The sequence below is a fragment of the Mastomys coucha genome, unplaced genomic scaffold (assembly GCF_008632895.1).
Source record: "Mastomys coucha isolate ucsf_1 unplaced genomic scaffold, UCSF_Mcou_1 pScaffold13, whole genome shotgun sequence".
Lineage (NCBI taxonomy): Eukaryota > Metazoa > Chordata > Mammalia > Rodentia > Muridae > Mastomys > Mastomys coucha.
The window spans coordinates 15,500,088-15,518,238 of record NW_022196895.1 but is presented as its reverse complement, the minus strand read 5'-3'; the positions used below and the strand labels follow the sequence as shown (position 1 = coordinate 15,518,238).

General features: G+C 36.2%; 1 long non-coding RNA gene across 1 annotated transcript in view; it reads right to left on the bottom strand.

The window, feature by feature from the left end:
* Nucleotides 1-747: 747 nt before the first annotated feature.
* The window catches only part of LOC116087553, a 41,192-nt gene continuing 23,788 nt past the window's right edge, over nucleotides 748-18,151 (bottom strand). Inside the window, exons 2-3 of the long non-coding RNA XR_004117475.1 lie at nucleotides 15,804-15,883; nucleotides 748-858 (exon numbers count right to left, since the gene is read on the bottom strand). This is a non-coding gene — a long non-coding RNA (uncharacterized LOC116087553). The remainder of the gene's footprint in view (nucleotides 859-15,803; nucleotides 15,884-18,151) is intronic.

Genomic DNA, 18,151 nt, shown 5'->3' with positions numbered 1-18,151 from the left:
ATGACTTTATGTCATTTCCTTCATAATACATATAATGTACCTTAAAATTTTTAATATGCTAAAGCTAGCACCAGAAAGATGCCATTTTCTTAATTTTAAAAGACAACTAGAAAATAATGGAAAATCCAAAGAATGGAAGTGCAAAACTAAAACAAAAATCTGTTAGAGATTTTTCATGTCGTTTTTGTTTTTCTTGAAAACAGATTTCTTTTTCATGCAGTGTATTCTGATTATGGCTTCCCCTTCCATAATTCCTCCCAGATCCTCAATATGTATATGTGTGAGGGGTGTGGAGGTGGGTATATTCATACACATCCCCACCTCCATATTATATATAATATATATTGTATATGTACTATATACTATATACTATTATATATATATGGTGTATTAGTATATGTGTGTGTATGTGTAGTGTCCGCCCGCAGACCCTACACGATAGTGGATTGTCCTCAACTGGAGACAAATGGAACCTGTGAACAATAAGCAGGTGAGGGAGCAAAGAGAAATCACACCAAGTAGATGTATCAAGGTGTGTTTTACTTAGGGTGAAGTGTGTTTATATAGCAGGCAGCAAAAATGAAAGCACAATATTCAAGCTTTTAACATAAACATGACACAGGACAAAGGGACAATGGCAGTCTGTTTAGCCAGCGAGGACTTCAAATGCAAAAGTGAGCTGATTGTCAGTCTTTTGATCTCAGGAGTTGCAGTCAGGGATTAGCTCCATAGGTGGGCAGTCTCAGTCCCACAACATTCTTTCCCTTTCGGAAACAGCTTCAGAGCAGCATTCTTTCTCTTTCAGAAACAGGGGAGGGAGACCACATGTATGTATAATTGTGTTCATGTGTACATACCCTGTAAGACATAAATAAGATCTTGTGGAATTGTAGTTAAAAGCTTCCTGGCATTCATGAGTGAAATCCAACTCCGCTGATAACTACAAGAACTGTATGAGCTCTTAACAGCTAAGACAATTCCTTATATTTCAATGGTCCACCTTAATTATATATTTTTCTAATTTCTAGCTATGGTTACACAATAAACTTGATTCATCTTTAATCTATAGTATTTGTAAAGTAAACATTGGTGTTTAATCAGAAAAAGATCATATTAACAGATCACTCAGCTTAGGAGTTTGCTACACGTTAGTGAGGCCAATTATAACTATCTAGAGGCTCTAAGTATTTCTTATATTTCTAAGATCAAATATATCTCTGTTCTAATACTTAATCAAATAAAATTATGTAAGTACATAGCTTTGGAAAGGTGTCTACCTGACTTTTAATAAAAACTGAAACCTACCTTATATTCTCTAGTTTTTGAATTTCATAATACACTAGATACTTACAGAGGACATGGATTTATTTAATTTCACATTTGATCAAAATCAATTGGTTTTGACAGCCCGGGGTTGTGTCTCTACAGACCTGCCAGAGAGAAGTGTACAGACCTTCTGCCAGAGAGAAGTGTACCACAGTTATAATCCATCAACTCGGACTGGTGACCTGCTTGGCTCCTCTTGTGTCCACTGTGGTATTCTTTTGGTTTGAATTTTATTTGTAGTCTAGAGATTTCCTCACTATTGCACCAACTCTTATTTATTATTTACTTATTCTTGAAACATCTCTATATAATGCAGAAAGACAACTATACTGAGATCTTTTGCTTGTGTTTTAATTAGTTTTTATCATTTTTTATAGTCCAGTCATTATTCCTGGTGTGCCCTGCAACAGTTCATCATCCCATTCCTCCTCCCCTCCCAACCCCCAACCTGCAAGATGACATCCCCAACCATCGCCTCTTTTAAAAACTCCATTGTAGTATTTAGTATAGAAGTCTATGTTTGATTTTCCTTGCTGAGCTTGAAAAGCTTAATTTTATCATACTATATTGTCACATTTCATGTATGACTTCTATATTTGTCTATTAGCATTTAATTTTCTCGTTTTTCTTTTATTTTTTCTTTTATCTTTAAGACAGTCTGCAGTTTGGTCTAGTTCAAAGAGTGTTTTGTTTTGTTTTTTCTTTAATATATGACATATTGAAAATTCCTCATGATAGCCTTAATTTCATTTTAACAAAAACCAGAGTGGCATGTAGAATAAACCTTCATTCTGAAACTCATTTTTCATATCATATTTATTTTATGTTTATTCTCTTGATAATAGTTTAATACATTAAGTGTCCCTTTAACATAATTATCACTTCTAGATTATCACTTTCTAGATTTTATCATTCAGATAATGATAAAAATGAGGATGAAGAATGTATAGGATGAATAATTGAATCTTGGACTTTTAGAAGTGCAACATTTCATAACTGGCTAACCTGAGATTATCTCCGACTGCCATGTTTCCAAACATATTGGTTTTACTGAATGTGGGTCTATGAAAACAGGCAAATTATTCCTCAGACTCAAAATCTCAACTATAAGATACTTACTAAAATGCAATTCCATGTTTTGGTTATGTTCTAACTGTAAAATACACTTTTCCTTGAAAGATAAAAGGGATATAGATTTCCTGGAAAATTAGCTGATTGGTCCCTAAAAATAATTTTCTTTCATCACAATCATTTTTTATTAGCTATTTTCTTTATTTACATTTCAAATAATATCCACTTTCCAATTTTACCTCCAAAACAATTCCCTATTCCCCACCCCCCTGCCCCATGCCTCTGCTCACCAACCCACTCTCTCCTGCTTCCTGGCCCTGGAATTCCCCTGCTCTGGAGCATAGAGCCTTCACAGGACCAAGGCTCTCTCCAACCACTGATGACCGACTAGGCCATCCTCTGCTACATATGTTGCTGGAGCCATGAGTCCCACCATGGGTTAGTGGTTTAGTCCGTGGGAGCCCTGAGGGTACTAGTTAGTTCATATTTTTGTTCCTCCTAAGGGGCTGCAAACGCCTTCAGCTACTTAGGTCCTTTCTCTAGCTCCTTCATTGGGGACCCTGAGCTCAGTCCAATGGATGACTGTGAGCCTCAACTTCTGTATTAGTCGAGCACTGGCAGAGCCTCTCAGAAGACAGCTATATCAGGCTCCTGTCAGCCAGCACTTGCTGGCATCCACAAAAGTGTCTGGGTTTGGTAACTGCATATGGGAAGGATTCCCAGGTGGGGCAGTCTCTGAATTGTCCTTCCTTCAGTCTCTGCTCCATACTTTGTCTCTGCAACTCTTTTCATGTTTATTTTGTTCCCCCTTCTAAAGAGGATCAAAGTATCCACACTTTCGTCTTCCTTCTTCTTGACTTTCTTCTGGTTTTTGGATTGTCCTATAGAGGGCTAATATCCAATTTATGCAAAGAACTCAAGAAGCTAGACTCCAGAGAACCAAATAACCCTATTAAAAATGGGGTACAGAGTTAAACAAAGAATTCTCAACTGAGGAATACGGAATGGCTGAGAAGCACCTAAAGAAATGTTCAACATCCTTATTCATCAGGGAAATGCAAATCAAAACAACCCTGAGATTCCACCTCATACGAGTCAGAATGGCTAAGATAAAAAACGCAGGTGACCAGTAGCTGCTGGTGAGGTTGTAGAGAAAGAGGAACACTCCTTCATTTCACGTGGAATTGCAAGCTGGTGCAACCACTATGGATGTCAGTTTGGTAGTTCCTAAAGGAAATTGGATATAGTACTACCTGAGTACCCAGCTATACCACTTCTAGGCATATACCCAGAAGATGCTCCAACATGTAAGAAGGACACATGCTCCACTATGTTCATAGCAGCCTTATTTATAAAAGATAGAAGCTGAAAACAGCCCAGATGTCCCTCAACAGAGAAACGGATACAGAAAATGTGGTACATCGACACAATGTAGTACTACTCAGCTGTTAAAAACAACAAATTAATGAAATTCTTAGGGAAATGGATGGATTTGGAGAATATCACCCTGAGTGTGGTAACCCAATCACAAAAGAACACACATGGTATGCACTCACTGATAAGTGAATATTAGCCCAGTAGCTCAGAAAAATAAATTTTTTAATACTTGATATCTGTGTCTTTCTGTGCTTTTTCCACTTGAAATGCAGTTTTTGGCAACCTTCAGACTGGGAAGAGGTCTTCACTAATTATACATCTGATAGAGGTCTAATCCAAAATATATAAAGAACTCAAGAAGTTAGGGTCCAGAAAACCAAATAACCCAATTCAAAAATGGGTATAGAGCTAAACAGAGAATTCTCAGCAGAAGAATCTAGAATGGATGAGAGGCAGTTAAAGAAATGTTCAAATCCTTACTCATCAGGAAAACAGCACTGCCACTTTATACCAATAGGAATGACTAAGATCAAAAATTCAAGTGACAAAACCTGCTGGAAATGTTGTGGAGAAAGAGGACAGTCTTCCACTACAGACTGGTACAACTACTCTGGAAATTAATCTTGGGGTTTCTCAGAAAATTAGAAATAATTCTATCTGAAGATCCAGCTATACTGCTCCTGGGAATATACTCAAAAGTTGTTCCACCATACCATGAGGACACATGCTCTACTATGTTCATACAGCCTTACTTGTAATAGCCAGAAGCTAGAAACAACCCAGATGTCCTCAAAAGAAGAATGGATACAAAAAATGTAGTACATTTATACAATGGAATACTGTATGCCTATTAAAAATGAGGACATCATGAATTTTGCAGGTGAATTGATGAAAGTAGAAAATATCATCCTGAGAGAGGTAACCCAGACACAAAAGGACATGCATTGTTTATATTCATTGATATGTGGATATTAGCCAAAATGTTCAGAATACCTATGATACCACTCACAGACTATAGGAAGCTTAACAAGAAGGAAGGTCTGTTGTAGGAATTTAAAAAAAATGAATCCACCCCAGAAACTCACTTTCCCTCTGGGCCACATTTTTGAGCTGGTATTGTTCAGTCTCAATACTAAGCTCCGGCAGGTTTCTGTTATTTTCTCCCAGCAAGCTACATCTCACTCACATGCAACTCTTTATAGACTCCCACAATCAATCATCTAAATAGTGCCTAAAACATGGTAAGTAAAGCATGACTCTTAAAGCCTTAATATGCTATCAGATTTATATAATAATAAAATCACAATTTACAAGATGCCAATATAATCATCTTAGAACCAAATAATAAAGACAATATTCTAATCCAATTAATCTATTTTTTGAGAACCTGCTTGGTTGTATAACCTCATGGGTCTGGTTCATCCTCATCGTCTGTCTCCATGATGATGTCTGCTCCTGCTCCTGACCCTTTTCCTCCTCCAAATCTAGTTCCACCTCTGTATTCCTGTCCAATCACAACCTTATCGCTGCCTTAATGTGATTGGACAGAGAAAATGCTACAGCAAAGGTCCAACTGTGGATATCTCAAATCCACTTAGAAGGGGGAAAAATAATTATGGGAGGCAGAGAAACTGAGCAATGTGGGGGGAGGAGAGGAGAGGGTCAAATAGGGAGGGAGAAGGTATACACAGAATCAGGTATGGGGTAGACAAGAGAGATGCCCAGAGTGCTAGGACAGTGAAAAGAAATATGCAGCTACAGGGGGTGTGTGTGGGGAGACCCTCTAGAAAGTCCCAGACTCCTGAGATGTGAGAGGCTACCAGGACTTATCAGGATGATATTAGCTGAAATGCCCAACAGTATGGAGGTGGAACATAAAGAGACTACCTACAATAGATAAACATGTCCCCTAGTTGAGACAGGGACCACACACCCATCTTCAAAATTGTTATCCCAGAGTTGTTCCTGTATAAAGGAAGAGCAGAGATTTTAATAACTGAGTAGTATTCCACTGTGTTAATGTACTACTTTTTCTGTATCCATTCCTCTGTTGAGGGACATCTCTTTTTTGTTTTGTTTTGTTTTGTTTTGTTTTGTTTTGTTTTATTTTTGCAGCTTCTGGCTATTATAAATAAGGCTGCTATGAACATAGCGGAGCATGTGTCCTTATTACATGTTGGAGCATTTTTGGGTTATATGCCCAGGAGTGGTATAGCTGGGTCCTCAGGTAGAGAGCTATTTCCAATTTTCTGAGGAACCACAAGACGGACTTTCAGAGTGGTTGTACCAATTTGCATTCCTACCAACAATGGAGTATTCCCTACTTCCTCACCTGCATCTGCTGTCACCTGAGTTTTTGAGCTTAGCCATTCTGACTGGTATGAGGTAGAATCTCAGTGTTGTTTTGATTTGCATTTCCCTGATATCTAAGGATGTTGAACAATTCTTTAGGTGCTTCTCGGCCATTTGTTATTCCTCAGTTGAGAATTCTTTATTTAACTCTATATCCCATTTTTAATAGGGTTATTTGGTTCTCTGGATTCTAACATCTTGACTTCTTTGTACATATTGGATACTAGCCCTCTATCAGATGTAGTAATGGTAAAGATCTTTTCCCACTCTATTGGATGCTGTTTTGTCCTATTGACAGTGTCCTTGGTCTTACAGAAGCGTTGCTATTTTATGAAGTCCCATTTGTTGTCCATCTTAGAGCATAAGCCGTTGGTGTTTTGTTCAGGAAACTTTCCCCTGTGCTCATGTGTTTGATGTTTAACAATAACTTCATGAATTCTTTGACAAATGGATAGAACTAGAAAACAGTATCCTGACTGAGGTAACCCAGACACAAAAGAACACACAAGATATGCACTCATTGATAAGTGGATATTAGCCCAAAAGCTCAGAATACCCGATACAACTCACAGATCACATGAAGCTCAAGAAGAAGGAAGATCAAAGTGTATGTATGCTTCAGTCCTTGTTAGAAGGGGGAACAAAATGCTAAAAGGAGGTGGAGGGTGGGAGGAACTTGGGAAGAAGATAGGAGGGGGAAGAGGAAAAAGAGGGAAGGATCAGGTATGGGATGAGACTGGAATGATATACAGAGGGTCGGGAATTAGAACAGAGGTGTGTAGCAATTGGGAATGGGAAACTGGGGGTAGCCACCAGCAAGTCCCAGATGCCAGGAAAGCAAGAGTCTCCCAGAACCCAACATGGATGAGATTAGCTGAAATGCCCAAGAAAGGGAAGGGAGAACCTGTAGAGAGCATATCCAGAATTTAGGCAAGGCCCCTGGTTGGGGGACAGGGCCACCTACTTACCTCGAAATTTTTAACCCAGAATTTTTCCTTTCTAAAGGAAATAAGGAGGCAAAGTGTGGAGCAGAGACTGAAAGGAAGGCCATCCAAAGATTGCTTCACCTGAGGATCCATCCCATATACAGACACCAAAATACAGACACCATTTCGGATGCCAAGAAGCCTTTACTCACAGGAGCCTGATATGGCTGTCTCTTGAGAGGCCCTGCCAGAACCTGACAAATACAGAGGAGGATGCTGACAACCAACCATTGAACTGATCACAGGACCCCAAAGGAAGAGTAAGGCAGAGGACTCAAGAGGCTGAAGGGGTTTGCAACTTCATAGGAAGAACAATATGAACCAATGAGACAGTGTAGTGCTCCCAGGGACTAAACCACCAACCAAAGAGTACACATGGAGAGACCCATGTCTCTAACTGTATATGTAGCAGAGGATGGCCTTGTCTGGCATCAATGGGAGGAGAGGTACTTTGTCCGGTAAAGACTCAATGCTCCAGTATAGGGAATGCCAGGGAGGTGTGGGGGAATGGGTGGGTAGGGTACCACTCTCATAGAAGCAAAGGGAGGGGGGGTGAGATAGTGGGTTTCCAGATGGAAAACCAGAAAGGGGGATTACATTTGAAATGCAAGTAAATAAAATATCCAATAATAAATCATTACCATTGCTACTGCACACAGGTAGGTGAGCCTTTACAAGGGTAATGATCAACACCTATATACATAATATAGTTTAACAAAGGCAAAGCATAACTAATATAAACAATACACTTTAAGACATGGAAACTTTCAGAAATAAGAGGCTTTAAGTTTCTTTGGACAAAAAATAAAGTGGAGAAAAGACTGAATGAAAGACCACCCAGCGACTGGCCCAACCTGGGATCCATTCAACAACCACACAGCAAACCCATATACTATTACTGATGCCATACTGTACTTGCAGACAGGAGTCTGGCATGGCTTCCCTCGGAGAGACTCTACCAGCAACTAATGGAGACCAATGCAGGTACTTACAGCCAACAATTGGAATGAGGTCAGTGACCTATAGGAAAGAGCTAGGGAAAAGAGTGAAGGAACTGAGGTGGATTGCAAACCCAAAGGAAGAACAACAGTATCAAAGAGCTCAGAACCCTCAGAGTTCGCTGAGACTAAATCGAGAAGCATCCGTGGACTGGTCTGTGAACCTCAGCACATGTGTAGCATAGGACTGCCTTGACTGGTCTTTGTGGGAGAGGACGTTCTTAATCCTGTGGAACTTGATGCCCCAGAGATTCTTGTAGGGGTGAGGTGAGAGGGTGGGAGAGCACCCTCTCTAACAAGGAGGTCTGGAGGGGTAAGCTTGGGGAGGGGGGAGCATAAACAGGGGCAACTTTTGGAATGTAAATAAATAAAATAATTTAATAAAAATGCAATTTCCTTGTTTTACTTGAAATTTTATTAATTTCAGAATTTAGAACGTGAATTTTTGTCAAGCAATATTGATATCTCCATACTGAGCTTCCACAGATGGACACTATGTTTCCACATTTGGGACACTCTTACTCTTTATATATAACAAACTGCCTGTTATGCTGGTATATATTCAATAGTGTTAATTGCTGTGTACTTCAAACTATCTTACAAGATGCCATCTGGAACATAGAAACTTTAATGATTTTTTAAACTTTATGGACTATATTCTACACTAGGAAGGTCTGAAAAATCAGCATTGAAATACTGGTCAATGGCAAATTTATCTTCTCACATTTTACAAATTTATAGTCAGTGCTTTTGTGCCATTAAGGCAACAAAGAATTACAAAGTATAATTGATAGATACGATAGTTTTCTTTGCTACTTGAAGAAATTATATGTGTAATAAGATGACTTATGTTTTGTTGTTTTGTTGAAATATTTTCAAGCTAAAAGTTTTGAGGTTTTTTTTTCTTTTTTATAAAAAAGAATGCATCCAATTTTTTTCATTTTATTGAAATGTGTCTGTAGCTTTCATTCAAACATCTCATACATTAGACTGTATTTACATTAATTATATATAAAAAATTGGCCAGTTATAAGAATATCAAGTTCCTGAGACTGCAATCTACTGATATTCTTCTCCCTAATAACCTCGACGTTAGTTTTTGTTTTGCTTTTTCTACATTTATAAATTCATAAAAATATTTTACATTGTTTAGAAAAAAATAGTCAGTGAAATAGCCAAAAATTCAAGTGACAAAGAACAGTTTATTTGCATATGATATATATTTGAATATTGAATATATAAAATTGAAATATATATATGTACTTATGTATCATGATGTACTTGAGAAATCTATAAAAGAATTGTGGGAATTTCTATTAAATATACATGATATGACACAGAATGCTGTCATAGAGATATTTTAAAATCCTAAGTGACTATTCTAGAAAACAAAACACACTGAAATTAGCACCAACTGGCTAGGCCAGAATTTTAAAATTTATCATTGAGAATGTCATAGTAACTATGTTTCTATTCCCAAAGAAATATCCTATGCAAAAAATAATTAAAATTTGTAGGGTTGTTTGAATATTTTTTATGAAATTTTGGGGGTTATAGAGGTTCATCCTATTGATAATTTGGATTTAACTACAGTGCATAATTGTATGTGTGCACGTGAGTGTGCACACGTGTGTGTGTGCATGTATGTACATGATAGACTTAAGTATTTATAGAGTGTTTCTTTATTATTTTAGTTTTATTAATGAAAGATTTTCTGTAAATTTAACTCAATGTAAATAATTTTACTTTATAATTAATAAGAAAATTCTATAAAATTTGTCATTCTTTCAAAATATTTGAGTTTTCCCCAAACAATATTTTTTCTAGAACAAAATGTTGGAGGTCAAGGGAATCATACCATCCAACAGTGAGTGACAGCTAATGTATTTTGTTAGAGCTGGGGCTGGTGGCATTTGCAATATACCACATATCATCCAGCTTCGTTCTATCATCTTGCAGGTGTGCCCAAAACAATATCATGAGGATTTAGATAAAACCTAAAGTCAGAGTATATAGAAGAAGGAATAAAAGCCTAAGGGATATTCGTCTGTGGTTCAGAGCGTGGGCCAAAGAAATAGTTAATGAAAAGAAGGGAAGATAGAAGGAAGGAAGATGGAAGGGGTGAAGGGAGGTAGGAACGCAAGGAGGGAGAAGGAAGATGAAATCAATTTTATTCATATCTTTTATAAAGTCATGCTTATTTATTTTACTTGTGCCTTTTGATGTCTTAATGTGGTATCATTCCTCCTTTAACTCCTGACATGCTGTATTGAATGGTTTCTTATCTGCTTTCAAGTTACTTGTAAGATTGTTAGCAGTAGATAAGTTTTGCAGATCATTTTCTCTGTCTCTACTCCAAGTGTACACATTATTTACTTAGTACATAATAGTTCCATACTTAATTGTTAATTACTGCATGTATGGCTATGATGGTTTACTTGACATTTTTTTTCACTCAAACCAACGATCTCTATATTATTTTTATTTCTTTTTTTTTTACTTTTTTTCATTAGATATTTTCTTTATTTACATGTAAATTTCTCCTTTTCCAGTTTCCCCTCCAAAAAACAAAGAAACAAGCAAAAACAACAAAAACAAACCCCTATTGCCTCCCCCCTCCCCATGCCTGCCACCCCACCCTCTCCCACCTATTGGCCCTGGCATTCCCCTTAACATTTTTAAGTGATCCATAAGAAAAAGTCTTCTATATTTTATTGTTTAAGTCACATAGCTAAAATTGTACTTGATATAGATTTTGATGATAATTCACCCATTCACAACCCCTGTCTTATGCCTTACACTATTTGTTTCTATAGAAGATTGTAGTTTCTCATTAACAACAGGGCTCTTTCAAGATGAGCTAAGATAGTTTACCTTAAACTGAAAAAATGAAATCAACTGAACTGGTACTTTGGATTGCTAAAATAAAATACCTGACAGAAGCAACTTAAGACTTGGTTCACAATATCTTACAGTTCATCAGGGTATGGAGAACAGGACAGAATGGGTCCATTCATGAAGGTGGAACCACCATGAAAACTATTCTCATTACTGCCCAGGACACTGCAACTGAGATAGGTGCCAGGGTCTCACTATAGTGTTCAAAAGCCTGGTCCTGGTCATCTGTTTCTAAAAACTAAGTACTAATAATCAAAGGTTCCAGGACTTCTCAATACTGTGGTCCAAGCAGTCAACAGAATCTTTATGTGTGAAGTGTGGGAGAGCATTTCAGATTAAAATTATAACAGCGATCCATAAGCATATTCAGAAACAATATACAAAAATTAAAAAATAAATAGCCACTTCTCTTACAAATATAGACAATATGTATATGAAGGATCTAATTTGAAGATAGAATTAGCATATGATATCCTAACAAACCAAGGGTCTGTCCAATTCTGGAACTTTCCTCCATTCAGTCACCTAATCTATCCAAAGCTACTCTTCCTTGCCATACATGAATGCAAGTCTTGTCTTTGATTGTAGGTCTCCCACTAGACTCTAGTAGATTCCAATAGACTTCCACCATCCTCTTTCCTTCAGGTCCCTACAGATGTAGACTTTGACCATACAAGACTTTTTGATGTATATACTGCTATTCTTATGTTACTGTCTCTATTTTATAAAGTGATAACAGAGGAGAAAGTCTTAGAGGAGAATTCCAGTGATTATCTGTCAATTCTCTTGTTCTAATCAGAATTTCTGTGATAACTCTACATTTCTTCTGTAGTTGCTGAAACACACACACCACATCACACCATGCATACACACACACACACACACACACACACTGTTGTATAGACTATAAGTGTAAATACTTGACCCCTTTCATATCAGGCTTGAAATTTTGTCTCAACAGAGAAGTCAGAATTTACAAGAATGGTTTTAAAAGATATATGATTAAAATGTATGCCTTCCTAAACTATCTTTTTAATGAGTGAATCATTTTCTATACCAGATGATTTTAAAACTCATTTGGGATATTTTTGTGATGACATAGACTTTTGGTGGAGACCTTCATATCATTCTGTAATAGAAGCAAACCCTGTTAAATTATAACAAAACTATATATATATATATCCTTGTATGGATGTTCAGGTTTTTGGCATTTCCAAAGGATTCACTACTCATGGCTGCTGTATTTTTCATACATCCAGATAGATATATAGATATACAGAGTATAGATAAATGATAAATGATACATACATATACAGTACAGATATAAATTAAATAAATAACCAATAATCTATATATAAATATGTATACATATGTACATACACATATACAAAAATATTTCATATACACATGTATACATATATGTAGGTAGTTAAATTAATAAAGCTTCTACATAAGTTGCATAATCAATTCAACAAGAGCTACAAAATATGTTCTTTGTCATCTTGACTCTCTTCAGATTTTTCCTTACTGAAGACTTGATATTTCAGGTCAAGACTTTGAGTAGTGGATATAAAAGATACTTATGTTTTCTTTTCTATTAAAAAATTATGCTGAAGATACATGAAGTTTTGTAGAAATAATTCCAATGAGTATTGTGGATTTTTTAAAGGTCAGCTTGATAAATTTCTTCAAATGGGGGTTAAACAAATCATCCTAAGAGAAGATTCAGGTAATAATTCAGAGAGTTTATGGCTAACCCACACTGTCCTTAACATCCTCTCAACTTCCTTACCACCTAACATTGTGGGATGTCTCACAGAGACAGACAATGCATTTGTAGCACTTTCTCTCTCTCTCTCTTTTTTTGCTTTTTAAAAAGATTTATTTTTTTATTCTTTTTTATTAAATATTTTCTTTATTTACATTTCAAATGATATCCCCTTTCCTGGTTTCCCTTCTAAAAAAGAACCCTATTCCCTCCACCCTCCCCCTGCTCACCCACACACCCTCTCATGCTTCCTGGCCCTGGTATTCCCCTACACGGGGGCATAGAACTTTCACATGATCAAGGGCCTCTTCTCCCTTTGATGATCGACTAGGCCATTCTCTGCTATATATGCAGTTGGCACACTCGCTTAAAGGCCCCCAACTGATGTCTATGTCTTCTTGATATAAAGAAAGCCTGAAAATATATTGCTGAGTGAAAAAAAAATCTTAGCTAATTATTCCGAACATATGAGAGTAAACTACAGAAAAAAGAAGAGAGAAGTTACTATAAGAGGGGTGTAGGTAGGACAGAAGATTTTTTGTAAGGACAATGATGTAATTTTATATGAAACTATAACAGTGGATAACCATAATTGCTTATTTTGCTAAACCCACAGAATATAAGACAATAATATTTAGCCAGATATCATTCTAAACTTCAGGAGATCTTGGGTGAACATAGGCTTACTGATTAGAACAAATGTAGTAAGGCCACAAGTGACACTGATGTGGTAATAATCCATGTGTACAACCAGCAAATATGTGTTAGCTGATTCCCCTTGATGTCCAATTATGAGATTCAAACTGCTCCAAAAGCATTAGTAGCTTGTAAAATATAGGATAATTTCATTTGATCTGATACTAAATGATACTGTGCTTGCACTTTTATGTTAATTTGACAAAAGCTAGACTTTGAAGACTTCAGATGAGAACAGAGTGGGGACCTGCCAGCTGGATCTAGCCAGGGGCCAAAAGGGGAAAGGGTGGGGTACTCTGGCTAGATCCCACAGGGATAGAGTCTTCGGTGTGTAGGTGGGTGACTTGGCTTGGTGGAGGCTGTGGCTGGGAGTGATGAGAGGGCTTCTGAGGGAAATTAGACAGCTGCCTCTTTAGGTGAAGGCCTGTTCCATTGTTCCCGACCTACAGCAGATCCTGATGAAAAGAAGCAATCCAGAGTTTTATAACATTTATTGTCATGATGGAAAGTGGATAAGTAAAAAGTGTACTCCACTTTTCAGGGGCATGCCTGAGGTTAAATACCTTTTGCAGGGAGTACTGTCTGGGAAGGGGAGTTTATTGGCTAAGCCTCTAGGCCTTTAGGTACCTCACTAAAATGGAGATCTGTCTTAAGGCTACATGACTATAGTCATGTCCTCTATCCATGGAGGGTCTTAGGGAGTTACCCTTACATGACTGATGATCACGAATCTATGGAGGGCTGTGGCCTTGTGTCAGGAGCCTAGTGTCTGCAAACCTGGCAAAATGTCTGCAGTCCCTCAGGGTCACGGGGGTTTCCAACCTTAGCTCAATGAGGAACCAGGCTGCCTTTCACAGTCCTACATACTAATATCCTAATAATTGATAGAATTCTATTAGATGTCATTTGAAATATTTCTATTTACTAAGTATCTTAAAAATATTGGCTTTATGTAAATCTTAATGTATCATTAGTTACATTCTATTACTGCTATTCAGTAAGCTATTACTTTGTTGAATAATATGAGATACTTTTGCAGAACTTCAATCAAATGTTACTAAGAGGAGGTTAGAATACTTTTCATATAATATACCCCTTCAGGAATTCATTGAATGATTTAGAAACGTCATTCCATATATTTTCTACTACTTTGTTTTTTTTTTTTAAATAGCTCCCATGTTTCCTGCTTTTCGTGTAAAAATATAAGGGTTTGATAAAGTGCAGAATGTTAGAACTTTTCTGATGGGCTTTTATATCAGTGTGACCAAAATTTCATTTCCTTCTGTAGACTTTGAGTTAAGTTCTTGTGACATGATGGACTAGATGTCTAAATGCTCTCAGAATACAATCCTTATTATTTATTGATTTAACATGTATACCTTGAATTTAATTTAAATTTTGGTTACAGTGTCCTAAATCATATTATTCATGTTCATATGGCAGATTTGCAGGTTCAAGTATTCTGGTGAGATCTTGAGTGATTACTATCAATAAGTAAATATTATCATTAACAATATACTAACATCAAAATCTTCATCAATATCTAGTATTCAATAACTTCATCCAGCTGCCATATAACATTTTTATACCACTCTTTCAGAACCATCATTCACATGATACTTGACATTTTGACAAAGTCTCAATTCTCCTAGAAGTTGTCAGAAAGTATCTTGAGGAAGATCTATAGGCTCATAAATATTTATTAATACTGCTGTATATTTGACAACATCTTTGGGCTTCTTGTACTTAACATTCTGAATGAAGGGTAATGTGTGAACAAAATTATAAGAGACCAAGAAAATCAACATTAGATGATATGATTGCTTTGACATCTCTGTAATCCTAATATGTTATAAATTTTATATATTATTTCAAGGGGAGTCATTGTTTTAGCCAAATAAGCATACCAATGCTCAAAATATGATTCGGCTATTTGAAATAAGCTAGTAATGCTATTAGAGATTATACAGTATATTAGAGTTGAATATATATATATATATATATATATATATATATATATGTGTGTGTATATGTGTGTATATATCTATATGAGTGTTTTTACACATTTATGCTATGAGTTAATGCTATGTGACACATTTTAGTACAGTTCATTCATATTTGTCAAACACTGCCTTCATTTCACATTTTGGTCCTTGCAACTAGAAGATCAGTATGCAACTTTGATATTGAATTCAGTCTCATGAATGCTGTGGTTAACCAGGCACAGGACTTGAAGTCTCATGATGATTACAGGAAGAAGAAAAAGAAAGCAACTCAGAAGAAAAAAACATCAATTTTGTGGATGAAATCCTTATTTTTTAGGAAACTTACCATTTTACTTGGGATATGAGAGAACATGGAAGTTAGCTGAAAATGCCAGGAGATATGATGCTAACTGGGAGCATGTTGCCCTGTAAAGATGAGAGTTAAAAAAATGTGAATGGAGGGATAAATCATGACATAGTAAAGACAGACAAAAATCCAAAACAAGAACAAGGAGCTAGAGCAAAGCTAGATGACACCTGACATAAAATGCATCCAAATTCTGACTTTGAAGGGCATTTGAGTATTGCCTAACTTTCTGAACATTTATTATTAAAGGATGTACTTGAAGCATTCTAAAAAATAAGGATGTGTAACATTTTTTATGTTTTTTACTTTTCTCTGGTCAAGAAAAGGCTCGAGAGAAGAAAGAGTGAATGTTCAGAATATGTTATAGTTACTGATGGCAAGCAGGATAGTTTGTACAGTAGACTAGTTGTTCAGTAAAACAGCAAATTCTATGGAGAGTTTTTGTGAGGTAACTGGGACATAACATATTCAGAATTTAATAATTAATTCCATTTAGAATGAAAAGGAAATGTTTTTGTTTACATTGCTAGATATACTTGTTAATATATTGTTAGAGACAGAATGTATATGGAACTCTGCTGGTAGAATGATTTCCTGCATGCAGAAAGCTCTAGGTTTGAGTCTAACAATTCACAATATAGACATGGTAGTTTAAGTCTGCAACTGTTGCATGTGGGAGGTTGTAAAATTTAAAAGTTGTAAGTTGAGTCAAGAGTTCATCAGTGTGGAGGTGTATTGAAAACAAAAGGGAAAATAGGATTTGAATAATTAAGTAGACAGGTTCGAAGTAAACATGTGCGTGTCAGATTAAAATTGAAGTATAGGGAATCAGTAGAGCACTGATGATGATTTCATACTCATAGACAGAAAATGAGGGAAGATCTGGAAATGCACAAGCTCCAAATCCAAATATTTCCTACAGACTATTGGCTTTAACATTCTGCTCAATCTAAGTAAACTCCAGACAGCTCATTCCACACCTTATGCAGAGTTCCAGCCTTCTTCTCTCAGAATATTCACTTAAGAAACATGGAAGTATAAATTATATTTGTGCCTTTGAGATGTAAATTTTGTTAAAAGCTTTTGGCTAGTTTTATAATCTGCAATTGCCATTTTTCAAGGTTCTGTGAATCATTGTTTGAAACCTAATCATCAGGAAAAGGTAGTACTTCCATTTCTCATTTGTTGGGAGAGGGTAGCAGCTTTATTGCAGGGCAGTTTGCCCCCAGTTAGCCTCATACCTCCTGCCATGAAGAGTGGAAAAAGTTTGCTTTTTCTTTGAAACTTCAGATAAACTGACTTCCTTTTACCTCAGCTCCAAGAAACTCTATTACCATCTCTTCTTAAGAAAAGGAATTCAGACTGCGCTCTGGCCCTTTCCTCTTAGTGCAATAACTTAGGAAAATTTAACTTAAACTGCCATTTTTTTTCTCTTCTGAGAGAGTAAAACCACACAAATATACCAATAATGAGAATGATCATTGTTGCACAAGGGAAGATAATTTGTGCGTCAAAGGACCATCAAAGCTAGAGAAAATTAACTGTTCAGGAAAAAGAAAATGTAAATGAGAATAAAAGTTCGCTTCAATGTGAAGGAAAAAAGGAACTAAATAAGTTGTGAGCAGTAAGTAAATATACTGGAACTGAAATATGTTGAATGTGAATAGTGAAAATATACTGGGACTGGATTGAGCTGTAAAAGGAAAGCAATCGTTGAAGACTATAAGAGAATTCAAGAATAAAATATTAGGTTTGAGGGCTTTGTAAAGATACAAATTGGTATAGTTAAAATAATTTATTTAGAGAGTAACTTTTCTATGAACAACTTTCAATCTTGAGATATTTATAAAAGAAATCCCATCAATACATTGTTGAGTTCCACAGTGTAGTGTTAATACATGAAATAATTTAGTATAACATTTATGTAATGAACCTTCAAATAGAAATATGATCTATGTAAGTCCTTATTACATTCCACATCTTATCCTTACAGACAATGATAAATGTAGCTATCTCCCTCATTAAAGAAGTTTCTTTAAAGCCAATGGAGTTCATCACAGAAAACCAAAACCTGGGGATAATGCAGAGATCAATTGGCAGTGTGGAGCCCAGCACTAATAAATATATCTATATTATTAATATGTCATTATCTATATATAAATCTATGATTTGGGTAACTTTGCAAAAGAGGTCACAGAAAGACCATAAGAGCAAGAACAACATGGATATGCCGTGAAACAGACTGTCTTACAGCAGATACTGGAGAGGTTGTGGAGAAAGAGGAACATTACTTCATTGCTGATGGGATTGCAAACTGGTACAACCAC